The 16,316-nt window shown below is 46.5% G+C and overlaps 1 long non-coding RNA gene across 1 annotated transcript in view; it reads right to left on the reverse strand.

The window, feature by feature from the left end:
• Positions 1–16,316, reverse strand: part of LOC306648924 — a 24,480-nt gene continuing 8,164 nt past the window's right edge. Inside the window, exon 3 of the long non-coding RNA XR_013760527.1 lies at positions 1–371. This is a non-coding gene — a long non-coding RNA (uncharacterized lncRNA). The remainder of the gene's footprint in view (positions 372–16,316) is intronic.

Below are 16,316 nucleotides of genomic sequence, written 5' to 3' on the forward strand. Positions count from 1 at the left end.
TGATTTCTAGAATGACATGGAAGAAGGCATGAGGGAGAAGACGTGCTAGGGGGTGACTCGTCACCTGGTTCCTTGAGAGGTGTGAACTGAGAGCCAGGAAGAGGGAAGTAAATGACAGGATGACAGGTTTCCTTTAGGAACAAATCGGCAGGAAATGGTGAAACCTCACGTTGGGAAATCGCGTGGGCTTGACAGCTGCAGAGTGACCTGAGGGTGTCAATCACACGGTCTCAAAAGGATCACAGCCCTGGTCCAGGGTGAAGAAAACACGGAGGTCCACCCTGTGGGTTGAGATTTTGGCTTCTTCCTCATATGAGTCCATTATTGCTGCGACCCTCGTGGCATCAATGAGGGATCTTGAGTAGGGGCGACTGGAGACAGAGAAAAACACAGACAAAGAAAACACAGAGATATCGTCAAGCAAAGCTGGGGCCAGGTGGGACACTGCCCTCTGATGGCGGAGCAGTGACCCAGAACTAGCTCCATAAGTTTATTATATAGGGTCTCATAATCAGGAAGTTAAACTATAGAAGTTTTGTAAATTGTCAAGGCTTTTGAGTTATCAAGAGGCTTCTTTGTGCACTAAAAAGTTACGGAGCTAGAAACATTTTTGCAGCTATCCTACTGCTGCAGTGCTGGGAACGTCCTGCTATTATCCGGCTGCGCCTAGGAAGTCCATAGTCCTGGAATGTCTGATAACTTGGCATCAGAGAAAAGTGTCAAGGCTGATAACATCCTTGCCTTTTTGGAAAGGAATGTTTCCCAGGCTTGGCTTTTGCCAACACAGCATGATGACCTGGGGCTCATCTACTCTCCACACATTATCTTTTACTATAACCAAATAACTGAGGCTGTATACTTTGTAAAGATAACAGGTGTATTTTGTCAGGTCCAAGACTCAGGGACTGTGCCTGTTGATGGCTATGTTACTCAATTTTTTGTCATTGGGACCAAAATACCCAACAAGAATAACTTAGAAGAGGAAGAGTTCATTTTAAAACTGTATTTTGGCTTGTGGTTTTAGAGGTCTATGGTGTGGCCTGAGGTGAGGCAGAGCAATAAGGCGAAGGGTGTCAGCAGAAGAAAGCTGCTCAGCCCCTGGCAGCTGGCAGGCAGAGAAGGTGGGTGGGGTGCAGGGAGGGAGCAGGAAAAGATGAACCCTTCCAGGTGCAACCCCAGTGACCTACTTCCTCCAGTTAGGCTCCGCCTCTCAGGAGTCCCTCCAGCCAACTTCGGATTCATCCATTAAATGGATGAATCCACAAGCGGTCAGAGCACTCACGATACAATCGCTCCCTAAAAGCCTCACCTCCCGACCTTGCTGCATTTGATTTTTCTTTTATAGTAAAGTCACCTCTTATTTTTATTTATTTATTTTTTGTCTCAGTGCTGGGGATGGAACCCAGGGCTTCGTTAATGAAGTGCTACACCCTCTAAGCCCTAGGCCCTAAAATTACTTAACATATATAGTTGCTTTTAAAACAAATGAAGTCTAAACTTATTTAAAGAAAAATATTAAGTAAACGAGAGTTCAAGTCGTTCACAAATACTTGCAAAGTCCTCACGTGACACATGAGCCAGAGGTTCAGGAAGCCTGGCTTTGGAGGAACTCTCTGTCACTTACCAGCCCTGTGATGTTGGACAAGCTGCCTAATCCCTCTGGCCTCAGTTTCCTCATCTGTGAAATGGAATGACTAATAAGGAAACCTGCTCTATGTCCTGTGAGAGCCAAATGACGTAAGGAATAGACAGACCCTGGGGCGCTGGAAGCCAATTAGCTCGGGGTAGAGAGACCAGCCAGAGGAAGATGGGGAGCCATCACACAAACCTGGGGTGTGAGGCTTGTGAAGAACACCGTCTTGGACTCCTTACAAAGTTGGTCTCCTAGAAAATCAAAATGTACGTGTAGGGAGTTGAAGGCACATTACAACAGAACACCACCTGTGAATGGTTGTTTCTTTGTTTTGTTTTTTGGTATCAGAGATTGAACCCAACTCAGGGACGCTTCCCCTGCCCTTTGTATTTTTATTTTTAGACAAGGTGTTTCAGTCAGCTTCTCTCGATGCTGTGACCAAAGGACCCGACCCAACAACTGTAGAGAAGGAAAGGTTTATTTGAGGGCTCACAGTTTCAGAGTCTTAGTCCATAGAAGGCCAGCTCCGTTCCTCAGGGTTCAAGGTGAAGCTGAACATCACGGTGGGAGAGAGAGACAGAGGGAAGCAGCTCACATCATGGTGATCAGGAAGCACGGAGAGAGAGGGACTCCACTCGCCAGATACAAAGAATTACTCAAGGCCACACCCCAATTCCCACCTCTTCCAGCCACACCGGACCACTTCAGTTACCCCTCAGTTAATCCCTATCAGGGGATTACATCACTGATTGGGTTAAGACTCTTACAACCTAATCATTTCTCCTCTGAACCTTCTTGCACTGTCTCACACATGAGCTTCTGGAGGACACTTCACACCCAAACCATAGCACAGGGCCCGCTAAGTTGCTGAGGTTGGCCTCAAACTCGCTATCCTCCTGCCTCAGCCTCCGGAGCTGCTGGGATTATAAGCATGTGCGACTGGATCTTGTACCTGGCCCATTCAGGAATCCTGATTGACTGCAGATTTGGAGAAATAAAAAAGGAACAAGAGAAGAAAGACAGGAGGGAGGCAGGAAGGAGGGAAAGAAGGAAAGGTAAGAGGGGGGAAACAAACTGTAAAAGTCAATCGCGAGACTACACGAGAAATCTGCAGCGGAGGCATGGTGGACGCTCTGTGATTCCCAGGGATCAACCTACTGTGATTGAGCGAGAGTTTCGGGCTGAAGCGTCGTCATTTCTGCAGCTTATTCCCAGAAAATGATAGAGACAAAGCAAACATGGCAAATTACTGACCATTATTAAATCTGGGTGGAGGTATTAGGTGGTATAACTGACACTATTCTCTCTGCTCTTCTGTGTGGTAATGTGATGGGCTGACAGATCTGGCTCCATGAGAATGTTGTAGGCCAGACTCTAAGGGAAATGACTAAACAGACTCCATTTTGCTCTGAGACTCCATGTTATGTAGGAAATAAGCTTCTCCCATGGGAACACCCGCCTCTGTGCCCATCAGCAGTTACTTGGTGTGACATGTTGAATAATATACAATGGCAACTCCTATGTAGTAAAGAATTGCTCTCTTTTGATCCTTATTGCTCCTAAACAATGTACCATGTGAACAGTGATTGTGTGGATGTTAGTAACCATTCTTTAGTCTGTCCCTAGGTAAGGGTCAGTTTGACCCACTTCCCCCTCTGTCGATGATCTCATGATGTTAATGTGTAATTTTGGATCATAGCAACAGACACTTATGATTAACGTGATTTTTGGTATAAGAACTCCTACAACCCTGTGGTCGGGGCTGTTCTCCCAATAGCCATTTTTGGGGCATTATGTGAGACAGTCAGCCGGCCGGTTTAATAAAGACTCTCAAATTTGGACTTCTCAGTGGTGATCGGTCTGTTCTTAAGTTGCGCCCCATAACAGTGAAACAATAAAACCATCGTGTCGTAACAAGAGATTCTCCTGATCACAGGCAGGACTGGCTGAAAAGCCCTGGTGGGCAGGGAGTCAGAAGAGAAGTGATTCACTGGATGCTCGAGGTTATACACAATTTTTTAAATAACAGAAATAATGCCAGGTGCGGTGGCGCGCGCCTGTAATCCCAGCACTTGGGAGGCTGAGGCAGGAGGACTGCAAGTTCAAAGCCAGCCTCAGCAACCTAGCGAGGCCCTAAGCAACCTAGCAAGACCCTGCCTCAAAATAAAAAATAAAAAGGACTAGGGATGTGACTCAGTGGTTAAGAGCCCCTGGGTTCAATCCCCAGTACAGGTTGGGGGGGGGGTGGGGGGAAGGGAAAAGAAAAGAAAAAAGAAAAAGAAATAATTAAAAAATGCTGGATGTGGTGGCATATGTCTGTAATCCCTGGGGCTTGGGAGGCTGAGGCAGGAGGATCACAAGTTCAAGGCCAGCCTCAGCAATTCAGCAAGACCCTAAGCAACTTAGCAAGACCCTGTCTCAAAAGAAAAAAAAAGAAAAGAAAAAAAAGGGGAGCTGGGGGTGTGGCTTAGTGGTGAAGCGCCCCTGGGTTCCAGCCCCAGTGCCGAGAAGAAATAATATTAAAAAAACAAACAGAGTTAATGGAGTTGAGGTGGGCAAGCCCTTCCTGGTCTGGAGCCCTGTTGCCCTCAGGAACTGGAGGGCAGTATTCTCAAGGAATCTGCTTCACTTGGGGCAGAGATGTCCAGGTCTGTAGGAAGAACGAGGGGGTTCCGGGGGAGGTATTCTGCAGGATAAAAAGCGTGAGGTGCGCACATACCTAGGGCCGGGGCGGTGCTGAGTTGGGGAGAGGACAGTGGAGGGGACTCCGGGCAAAGCACTGTTGCACTTCTCACCCTGGTGACGTGGCATTTGTTGGTCCTGATCCCTCCATGCTGCTCTCTGTGGTTGTGTGTAGGAATGTTTTCTTTCTGCAACAGACATTGACTGAAGGTATAAGCATGCCAGAAGTGCCGGAGGTCATCTTTGAACAAAGAGGCAACAAGTTCCAAGATGAGATGCCAGCATGCTGGAGATGACAGAAGGGAACGGTGGGCAGAGATGTCCCCTGCCCCTCCTGCTGAGCCACCGAACTGACCCACCTGTGGCCCTCCCTCAGCCCTCCCGACTTTGAGCAATAATAAATGTCCATATTTGAGAAGCCTCTTTGCATTGGATTTCCTTTCAGGAGAGCCCAAAGCATCTTGGGAGTTATGTTGGGGGTCCCCGAGACCACCCTTGGGTTTGGTGAGTCACTAGAAGGACTTGCAGGACTCCGAAGCTGTAATACTTAAGGTTATAATTCTCTACACTGAAACAGTATGAAACAAAATCAGGAAAGGGAAGAGGTGCCTAGGATAAAGTCCAGAGGAAACCAAGCACACACTTCCAGAATCTTCCCATGAAATTGCATAAGATGCACTTAAATCCCTCATCCACGATATGTGACAACACATGAGAAGTGTTTTCATCCTGGGAGTCCGGGATTTTTACTGGGAGTTGGTCACATAAGAACTGGCTACAGTTACTAATGCTCCAGACTCTGGAAGGAAAGCAGGTATTCAACCATGAGTTCCCCTGTTTGTACAAACTACCTGGTCAAACTTGTTGTATGAGTCCATTTTCTGTTATTATCACAAAATATCTGGGGTTGGACCCTTTATAAAGAAAAGAGGTTACTTAGATCACAGTTCTGGAGATTCAAGAGCGTCAAGACCCATTGGCTGCATTCCACCGTGAGGGGTGGCATCACTGCAGGGGTGTGTGAAAGGGAGAGACCACATGGGGAGACAGGAAGCTAGAGAGATTCAGGGCTAGACTTTCTCTTTTTATAACAATCCAGTCTCCCGGAAACTAACAGCAGTCCCATGAGAACTCATTAATCACTTTCAAGGGTGATGTTCCCACGACTTCATTAAATTTCATAAGGCCACGCCCCTTAAAGGCTCCCCACCTCACCATCACCACATTAGGCACCAACCTTCAGCCCATGAACCACTGGGACAAACCACATCCGAACCACAGCACAGGTACCACATAGTTCAAGACCCTGAAGTGCAGAACACGCTTATAAGAGCGTTTGAAGAGTTCAATTCCCAGGCGCCAGTCAAGGAAAACAGGCCCCTCTTGGCCTGGAGCAGGGACCTGCTGAGTTAACTCTTCTCTGCACAAGATCATTACCCTCCCTTTTTTTTTTTCTTTGAGGAAATGGAGGTCTGGAGAGATAAAGAAATGTGCCCAGGGGCTGGGGGTGTGGGTCAGTGGCAGAGCGCTTGCCCTGCAGGTGTGAGGCCCTGGGATGGATCCTGAGCACCACATATAAATAAATAAATTAAATAAAGCCAGCTCAGCAATGGCGAGGTGCATAAAATACAAAATAGGGCTGGGGATGTGGCTCAGTGGTTGAGTGCCCCTGAGTTCAATCCCTGGTACAAAAAAAAATAAAAAATAAAAATATAACAAAAAATCCTGGACCCTCCCGCCCCCAATAAGATGGAGGGAGAATGGGCTACTTTGTAAAGTGGTGCTGGAGTGGTCACTGCCTCCCACCTCCACCCAGCAGCATGATGGGAAACCGGGCGTCCTGGTCTGGATCTGGCTTGTCCCCCAAGGGTTCACGGTTGTTGGAAGCTGGGTTCCCAGTGTGGCAATGTGAAGAGGTCAGGCCTGGTGGGAGCTTGTCATTGTTCCCTCTCTGGCTTCCTGTCTCACCATTAGATCCCTCTCACACATCCTTCCGCCATTATAATGCTGTTTGCGGTGAGGTGATGCAGCCAGGGGGCCCTCCCTAGAGCTGGTGCCATGCTGTCTGGACTTTCAAGCCTCCAAAAGTGAGGTAAAACCTCTTTTCTTTTCAAGTTTCCTAGACTCAGGTATTTCTTTCTTTTTTTTAAAAATTAATTTTTTTTAATTTTTACAATACATTTTGATTCATTGTACACAAATGGGGTTCAACTTTTCATTTCTATGGTCGTACACTATGTGATTCACACCATTCATGCAATCATACATATACATAGGGTAATACTGTCTGTCTCATTCTACTGTTTTTCCATCCCCACCCCCTCCCACCTCTTTTTCCTCTACACCATCCAAAGTTCCTTCATTCTTCTCTTTCCCCCGACACCCCTCCTTGTTATATATTGTCATGCACTTATCAGAGAAAACATTCTGCCTTTGGTTTTTGGGGCTTGGCCTATTTCACTCAGCATGATATTTTCTTTTCTTTTCTTTTTTTTTTTTTTTTTGCGGTACTGGGGATTGAACCCAGGGCCTTTTGCTTGTGAGGCAAATGCTCTACCAACTGAGCTATATCCCCAGCCCAGCATGATATTTTCCAACTTCATCCATTTACCAGCAAGTGCCATAATTTTATTCTTCTTTATGGCTGAGTGATATTCCATTGTGTATGTATACCAAGGTTTCTTTATCCATTCATCAATTGAAGGGCATCTAGGTTGGCTGCACAATCTAGCTATTGTGAATTGAGCTGCTCTGAACATTGATGTAGCTGCATCACTATAGTGTGCTGATTTTAAGTCCTTTGAGTATAAACTGAGGAGTGGGATAGCTGGGTCAAATGGTGGGTCCATTCCAAGCTTTCTGAGGAATCTCCATAGTGCTTTCCAGAGTGGCTGCACCAATTTGCAATTCTACCAGCAATGTATGAGTGTGCCTTTTTCCCCTCATCCACACCAACACTTATTATTGCTTGTGTTCTTTTTTTTTTTTTTTTTTTTTTGCGGTTTGTCATTCTTTATTTAAACTCCGGGGGGTTCTTATTTCCCAGAAGAAAAGAGTGGGGAGAAAAGAAAAAGGGGGGGAAGGGAGGATGAAGGGAGGGGTTGAGAGAGAGAAAGAGAGAGAGAGAGGGGTTTGTCTCACTGGAAGGGTCTCTGGGACTCCCTCCTATTCCATGGTTTCCTAGAAGATCCTTCAGGAATCCTCCACTGTGAGACGGAGGATATGTCCTACTATAGGTGTGACATTTGGCAGCGGTCCAGGAGAAAAATGTTCCACTTCTCCAACACCATCACCTATTCACACCATGCCTTTGCAGAAGGAAGGAGAGAGAGCCGAATGTCCTGGCGTTCCACCGGCTGAGAGAGGAGGATGTCAAGTTCGATGTCAGCATGAGCAATTGTCTTGAATCTGACTCCAACTTCTCCAAGGACATTTGGGATGGACACTCTAGCATTTTCAAAGTGGAGTATCCACGTGTTGACTGTTCAACGTATCTTCAGGCTTTCATGAAGTAACACCTTCAAAGTTCTGTTCTACTTCAATGCTGTAATTTTTCCTTTCACCAAGTTGTCAGTCAGCAAACTCATTCTTTTTCAAGATAGTAAATACACTTTGCAGTCCTCTGTTGCCAATACAGACCTTCTCGATCCTGTCCAGGAAGAGCCCTTTGGTGCTAGTTCAGCTGCCCTACAGCAGGCCTCTCGCCCTGAAACCCAACAAAATCGCTGTGTCCACGTGAACCCTGAAAACCTGTAGTCACTCAAGCAGCACGGAGGTCACACAAGAAGCCACCACCTCCCACCTGGCGCCACGAGGACTGGTGCTGGCAGCTTTCCTTGGTGACGCCACCTTCCTAGCTTGTAGGTCTTAGAGTTCGGGTACTGCACGATGGCGAGGCAGGCTACCAGGATAATGTCGGTGGATGACGAGCCAGCTGTGTTCTTGATAACAGCCTTCTAATTGGCATTAGATGAAATCTTAGGGTGGTTTTAGTTTGCATTTCTCTAATTACTAGGGATGATGAGCACTTTTTCATATATTTGTTGATCACCTGTTTATCTTCTTCTGTGAAGTGTCTGCCCATTTCCTTAGCCCATTTATTGATTGGGTTCTTTGTATTTTGGGTGTAAAGTTTTTTAAGTTCAGTGCTCTGTCTGAAGTGTGTGTGGAAAAGATTTTCTCCCACTCTGTAGGCTCTCTTTTCACATTATTAATTGTTTCCTGTGCTGAGAACAAACTTTTTAGTTTGAATCTCTCCCATTTATTGATTTTTGCTTTTATTTCTTGCACTATGGGGGTCTGTTAAGGAAGTCTGGTCCTAAGCCAACATGATGGAGATTCAGGCCTACTTTTTCTTCTATTTGGTGAAGGGTCTCAGGTCTAATTCCTAGATCCTTGATCCATTTTGAGTTGAGTTTTGTTCAGGATGAGAGATAGGGGTTTAGTTTCATTTTACTGCATATGGATTTCCAGTTTTCCCAGCACCACTTGTTGAAGAGGCTATCTTTTCTCCATTGTAAGTTTTTGGCACCTTTGTCTAGTATGAGATTACTGTACTTATGTGGGTATGTCTCCGTGTCTCCTATCCTGTACCATTGGTCTACCTGTCTATTTTGGTGCCAGTCCCATGCCGTTTTTGTTACTATTGCTCTATAGTAGAGTTTAAGGTCTGGTATTGTGATACCTCCTGCATCAATCACTCTTCCTGCCCAGAATTGCTTTGGCTATTCTGGGTCTTTTGTTCTTCCAGATGAATTTCATGATTGCTTTTTCTGTTTCTATGAGAAATGTCATAGGGATTTTAATTGGAATTGCATTAAATCTGTGTAGCGCCTTTGGAAGTATGGCCATTTTAATAACATTAATTCTAGACTCAGGTATTTCATTACAGTAAGAGAAAACAGACTAATACACCTGGGGAAGTTTTCTGTTGTTGCAGTGATTAGGAAGAGTTGCCAGCACTTCCTGGGCAGGGTATCAGGATGGCAAGTGCCCCAGACAGGCAGTCCCACACTGTGTCCCAGCTGACATTGGTTAGGTCAAGAACTTGTTTACAATTACCCAAGCCCAACCCTGAACTGCATTTTACTCGTAAACAAAATTTTAAACTTTCTGAAATGTAGCTATTGGGTAAAACAAGAGAAGCCTGTTCATTGGTGATGGTTTGGGGACCTGAATCACAGACAGCGTGTCTGCATTTGTGACAGTGCAGTTGGCATTCAGGAAGATTCTGTCCCCGGCACAGACTCCCAAGCCCTTTGTTATATCTTGTAGCTTAATCAGGCTTTAGCCTTTTCTTTATTTCTCTATAAATTACTTTCCTCTTATTCTTCCAATATTACAATGAGGACATAATCTTGATTTCAAAAAGATGTTTGTGTGGATAGGTTACATTATCCATGAGTTTTATTTCAGGGTGATAAAAGAAACGTAAAATATTTATTGTAACATAAATCTGTGATGATAAAAATCAGAACAGCAGTCGCCCCAGGGCCTGACTGGCAAAGGGGGGTACACCCCGGCCAGCTGCGCCCTAGGGGCAGGCGAATTTGATGGTGATTGTGAGATGAAGTATACCTCACTCAAGGGGACTGAAACCTAAACTTTAAAATATCTGTATAGAAACTTTAAAAACTGTTAGAAAAAAGAGGTATGGATCTGATCTGAGAAGGCCTTGACATCAGCTAAATCAGATTCAACTGGCATTTAAAACAAAACAAAAGCAGAATAGAATAGATATTCTGAGGAAGGGGCACAGCTCAGTGGTAGAGAACTTGCCTCTGGGCCCTGGGTTACATACACACACACACACACGAATTTCAGTCAGTAGTGCCCATGTTAAAGATGAACAGGAACATCATGACTTCTGCATAAATTATATAAAACTTTCAATTATGTAATAGATAACTCTGTGTGTGTGTGTGTGTGTGTGTGTGTGTGTGTGTGTGTGTGTGTGTCTGTTTGCCTGCCTGTCCATCTGTGTTTTGCTGGTCTGTGTTGTAAATAGATACTGTGTGTGTGTGTGTCTGTCTGTGTCTGCCTGCCTGTTTGTCCATCTGTGTTTTGCTGGTCTGTGTTGTAAATTCATTTCTTGTTTGACATCATCGTCAAATATATTTTATTTTTAAATGTATTTGATACCAGGGATTGAACCCAGAGGTGCTTAACCACTGGGCCACATCCCTAGTCCTTTCTAATTTTTATTTAGAGACAGGGTTTCACTAAATTGCTAAGGGCCTTGCTAAGTTGCTGAGGCTGGCCTTGAACTTCCGATCCTCCTGCCTCAGCCTCCCAAGTCACTGGGATTTACAGGCATGTGCCACTGGACCTAGCTCAAATATGTTTTTAAAAAACCCTAAAATAGTAGTTGCCAGACTTTCAAACATTCACCCATCTCTCAGCATAACACCCACCCAGGATGAGGACAGTGATGGAAACCTGCCTTTCACACAGTTTTCTTGATAATATCTAATATTTTTTTACAGCAATGTATCAGACAGGATGAGGTTGTCATGGTTTTACCTGGGAAGCTTGCCAGTTAGGAGCTTGTGTTAGCTGGAAGCTTGCATGTGGCAGTGTTAGTTCTAGTAACAGGGATCCCAGGGAAGGAGGAAACGAATAGTCGAGTCCTCATCATCTCTAACGAGTTCACAGGGACTGTCCACCTGTGATCCATCCAGATGAACTCTGACAAAATTGGAAAACGCATCACATATCAAGGGCTAACTGTATCCACATCTATGTCTGTATCCATATCTATCGATCTCATCGACCAGTAAGGAGAGGAACAATCTCACAAGGAAAAAATGCAGAGTCTGTGAACAGGTAAGTCATAGAAAAGGAAATTCCTGTAGTTCTTTAGTACCTGAGGGCCTAGGGGACCTGACCTGCAGTAAAATAAGGGCAGGTTAAAACAACGCTGAGACCCAGGTGTGGTGGCACACGCCTGTCATCCCGTCACCAGAGGCTGAGGCAGCGGGATCGCGAGTTCGAGGTCACCTTGGGCAATAGAGAGACTTATCGCAAAGCAACACTGAGATACCACCCTTCAGAATCCTGTGTGAAATAGCAAAAGGCAGAGAACCGTCTAAATCTCCCCTCCCGGGAGCTTGGTTGAAGAAGTCACCGTACTTCCAATACCGAGCAATGTGCAGCCATGAGAAACAAATCCATTCCCGGCCTGTCAAGGTCACCACGACCTTCACGCCACTCCACCTGGGTTTAATTCCTACTTCATCCTTGGACCACCTGTGCCATCTCACCTGCTTCGGCACTCTGTCCTTCATGACCTGCGACTCCTGAGCACCATGTCTGTGGCAGCCAGCTTGGTCTCTGAATCCCTCTCGGCTCCCTGTCTCTCTGTGTGATGCTTCCTCTTGTACACGTTCCTCCCAGGAGACCTTTGCCATGATGTGACGTAGCCAAGGGAGACCCTCACCAGAGGCTGAACCGTGGAGCCCCTTGAACTTGGACTTGCAGCATCCAAAACTGGGAGCTATACTGACCTCTGATCTTTTTTTTTTTTTTTGACCTCTGATCTTTATACGCTCCCCAACCTTAGGTGTTATTTAGAGCAATGGGAAATGGATAATACGTCAGATTAACACACCAAAAACTGGATTCCTGCCAGGCCTGGTGGCTCACAGGGCTGGGGAGGCTGAGGCAGGAGGATGGCAAGTTTGAAGCCAACCTCAGCAACTCAGCAAGGCCCTAAGTAACTGTGTCACCTGAACCACTGCAGCCGCCTCTCACTGGAGCCTCCTGCCCCTCCGTCTGTTCTTCTTGTACTCAAAGAGTATCAGAAGGCCGGGTGTGGTGGCACACACCTGTAGTTCCAGTGGTTGGGGAAGCTGAGGCAGGAGGATGGCGAGTTCAAAGCCAGCCTCAGCAAAAGCGAGGTGCCAAGCAACTCAGTGAGACCCTGTTTCTACATAAAATAGAAAATAGGGTTGGGATGTTGGTCAGTGGTCAGTGTCTCTGAGTTCAATCCCTGGTATCCCCCCACCAAAAAAAAGCAGGATTTCTGACCTCTGAAGAGCATTATTGCAAACAAAGGGGTGGTGCTTTCTGAATTCCGGGAGAAATTGGTTTCTACCCCTGAATTTTATACTCAGCCCAACTGTCAATCCAGATGGAAGGTCGGAGGTTTTCTGAGTGTGCAAACTCTCAACCATGGACCTCCCAGGAAGTCACAGGCAGGAAGGGCTCCACCAAAATGAGAGCGTCACCAGAAGGAGGAAGTCTGGGGCCCAGGACACAGGGGACCTGAGCAGGGGCATCCCCAGGATGGTGGGAAGGGGAGATCCCGGCGTGGCAGCTGGGCACCCAGGTAGATTAGCTCCAGGTAAGACCGTGTGACTCGAAGAAACATGAACTGTGTTCTTGGACGTGCTCGGCTCGCCTTGACCCTGACGCTGCTCTCCCTCCAGGACCTGATGCTACCCTGCAGTAGCCGTGCGCCATGGCCGCTCCTGGGAGCTCAGGGCAACCTGGGGGGTTCTCAAAAGTGGGAAACCCAGAGCTGACCATTTTCCTGCCGGCATGCAGGACGCGGCTCACCCTGCACCTGACAGACACCCCCACGTATGGCCAGCCAAGTGCCTTCTGGGACTCACTCATGCTCTGGCTCACTGAATGTTCCAGAAGGGGTGTGTGTAGACTCTCAGGGAAACCGACCCCAGGTTTGACTTGGGAATGGTGCTGCTCATTCTCTCCTGGGGGCTGTCACTATGGAGTGGCCAGACTGCCCTTCCCATACGCAGGTGGATGGTCCTTCTCTCTAATCAGTTTAAGATATCACCCTAGCCGGGCGTGGTGGTGTAGCCTGTCATCCCAGCGGTTCTGGAGGCTGAGGCAGGAGGATGGCAAGTTCAAAGCCAGCCTCAGCAACTTAGTGAGACCCTGTCTCGAAATAAAATAAAATATATACTTAAAAAAAGGGCTGGGGGGCTGGGGAGATAGTTCAGTTGGTAGAGTGCTTGCCTTGCAAGTACAAGGCCCTGGGTTCAATCCCCAGCACCGCAAAAAAAAACAAAAAAAAAAAGGGCTGGGGATGTGGCTCAGTGATTCAATGCCCCTGGATTCTATTCCTGTAATAATAATAATAATAATAATAAATAAAATACCCAGCCAACTATATAGTCTCATACATTAAACATTCCTTTCCCATATGATCTAATAATCAAGCTCCTTTGGTGTTTACCCAGAGGAGCTGAGCACTTATGTCCACACAAAAACCTACACATGCATGTTTACAGCAGCTTTCTTCTTTTTCGTTTTGTTTGCGGTGCTGGGGATCGAGCCAAGGGCCTTGTGCTTGACTGGCAAGCACTCTACCAACTGAGCTATCTCCCCAGCTCACGCTTTCTTCTTAATTGCCAAAACTTGGGAGCAATCAAGATGTTCTTCAGTTGGTCAACGGATGAACAGACCGTGGGGCATCAGGCGATGAAAGAGCACTCAGGGCTACGAGGAAAGGAGCGATTGAGTCACAAAAGACATGAAAGACACCCAGTGAAAGAAGCCAGTCAAAAGGCTACGTGCTCTTTGATTCCAACTATATAGGACATTCTGGAAAAGAACAAAACTATGCAGATGATAAAAGGGGCAGTGGCTTCCAATGGTTAGGGGTGAGCAGTGGTGGGGGATATTTAAGGGCAGCAAAACTGTTCTGTGGGATTTCTTATGGTGGACACGTGTCATTATACATTTGTTAAGACCCATAGAATGTACCCAAGAGTGATATGAACCAACTATGGACTTTGGGTGATAATGATGCGACTCTGGAGGACACATCGATTGTCCCAAAGGGACTGTGAGGTGGGGCCAGGGAGTATAATGGGACATCTCTGTACCTTTCTCTCAATCATGCTGTAAAACCAAAACTACGCTAAAACACAATGTCTTTAGAAAATCACAAAGTAACCATACGGCAGAAAATGGGTAAAATCCAAAAATAGGCTGTCATCTACTAACTAATATTATGCCAGTATGAATTTCTTAGTTTTGACAAATGTGTCGTGTTATGCACAATGGTGACATTAGGGGAGGCTGCATGAGGAGTGTGTCGGAATCCTCTGTACTGTCTTCACGACTCCTCTGCCAATCTAAAACAAATCCGAAAGAAAAAAGAAGGAAAGATGAGCTCAGTGGATGTGGTGCCCGGGCAAAAGCACAAGAGCTGGCCCGTGGCCCGCGTCTGTCAATCCAGCAGCTCCAGAGGCTGAGGCAGGAAGATTGCGAGTTCAAAGCCAGCCTCAGCAAAGGCGAGGCGCTAAGCAACTCAGTGAGATCCTGTCGCTAAATAAAATACAAAACAGGGCTGGGGATGTGGCTCAGTTGAGTGCCCCTGAGTTCAACTCCCGGTACCAAAAAAAAAAAAAAAAAAAAAAAAATCGGGGGTAATGTCTTAACATGATGCCTAGTTTTGGTCTGGGTGCAAGGCCACTGGCGGCCTCCCAGCCAGCGTGCACACACGTGAGGGGCTTATTCCTGTGCTCTGGGGAAAGTCCTTCCTTCCCAGACAAAACCAGCTTCCCGAAGGCTGTTCTACCAGGAAGTGCTTCATCATTGCGGTTCCTTCTTACAGAACAAACGCCTTTCTCAGGCAGCCGCGATCCCAGCACACACCGATGCCTTTTTTGTTTTGTTTTGGGTGCTGGGGAGCAAACCCAGGGCCTTGGCAGGCTCAGCAAGTGCTCCACCCTTGAGCTACATCCCCAGTCCTTTTGCAATTTAATTTTTTGAGACAGGGTCTCCTCACCCAGTGACCCAGGCTGATCTCAAACTTTTTACTCCCCCTGCCTCAGCTGCCTGGGTCGCTGGGATTACAGGTGGTGCCCCCGATCCTGGCTCCGGGATATCTATTTTGAAGATGTCATAGATCCAAAATGCAAGCCGGCCAGGTTCCATGGTGTTCCGCATTTTCTAAGACTTTAATCTCAGCTGAAGATCTATCCAAACTACTGTTCAGTGACCCATTCCAAAGCTTGAGGAAAACCCAGAAGTCTTTGTGCAGCTTACTCAGACAGGAACTTTGTGCTTGGCTTCCCACATCTGTGAAATGGGTGTAATAAAATTCCACCCATGAGGTGGGATTGTTATGAGGATGTGCCGAGCACTTGGAACAGCGTCTCACCGGCTGCCTGGAAATGCTCTTTTGAAAAACACATTTAAACAGATTTTTTTAAAGGCAATTTTTAATAATTTCTATTTTGTTCCTTATTTATTGACTTTAAAATCCTCCACCAACAGGGTGCAGTGGCGCACAGGCCTGTAATCCTAATGGCCAGACTGGGGGAGGAGGGTCACAAGTTCAAGGCCAGACTTAGCAATTTAGTGAGGTCCTAAGCAACTTAGAGAGAGCCTATCTCTAAATAAAAGACAGAAAGGGCTGGGGATGTGGCTCAGTGGTTAAGCAAATCTGGGTTCAATCCCTGGTACCAAAAATAAATAAATAAATACATACATACACAAATAAGTTTCCAGAAGAGACCTCTACGGATGGGGATCTGAAACTGGTTCTCTAGTCAGTTGGATTTAAAGGTATCATCAACCCTGTTGCCATGTTAAAGGAGCACTGGTGTCAAAATAAATAAATAAAAAGCCTCCACCACCCCTTGACTTGATTCCAATGGAAAATGTAGCCAAACAGTGACGTCATAAGTAGCTGGGCAAACTCTGCGAGAGCTTGTGTTCGTGGAGGGTTTTCTCCATCCCAAGCCTCTCAATTCCAGATCTCAAGGAAACTTCTTTCTCAGGCATGATAGGACGGTGCTGGAAGAAGCCATTGAACTTGAGGCCTGAAATCCAGAACGCAGTGGCAGGTGTCTGCAGACAGAGGGACACTGTAGGGACAGCGGAGCCCAGTGGCTAAGGGCCTGGGGCAAAAGCCTGGGGAGCGAATCCCAGCTCCTCCTGCTGACAGCGAGTTCACTGCTCTGAGCCTCGGATTCCTCTTCTGGGAGATGGGGTTCCAAGGGGAGGCGTTCACGCCTGTGAG

This window comes from Sciurus vulgaris (genome assembly GCF_902686455.1).
Source record: "Sciurus vulgaris genome assembly, chromosome: 17".
In the NCBI taxonomy this organism is placed as follows: domain Eukaryota; kingdom Metazoa; phylum Chordata; class Mammalia; order Rodentia; family Sciuridae; genus Sciurus; species Sciurus vulgaris.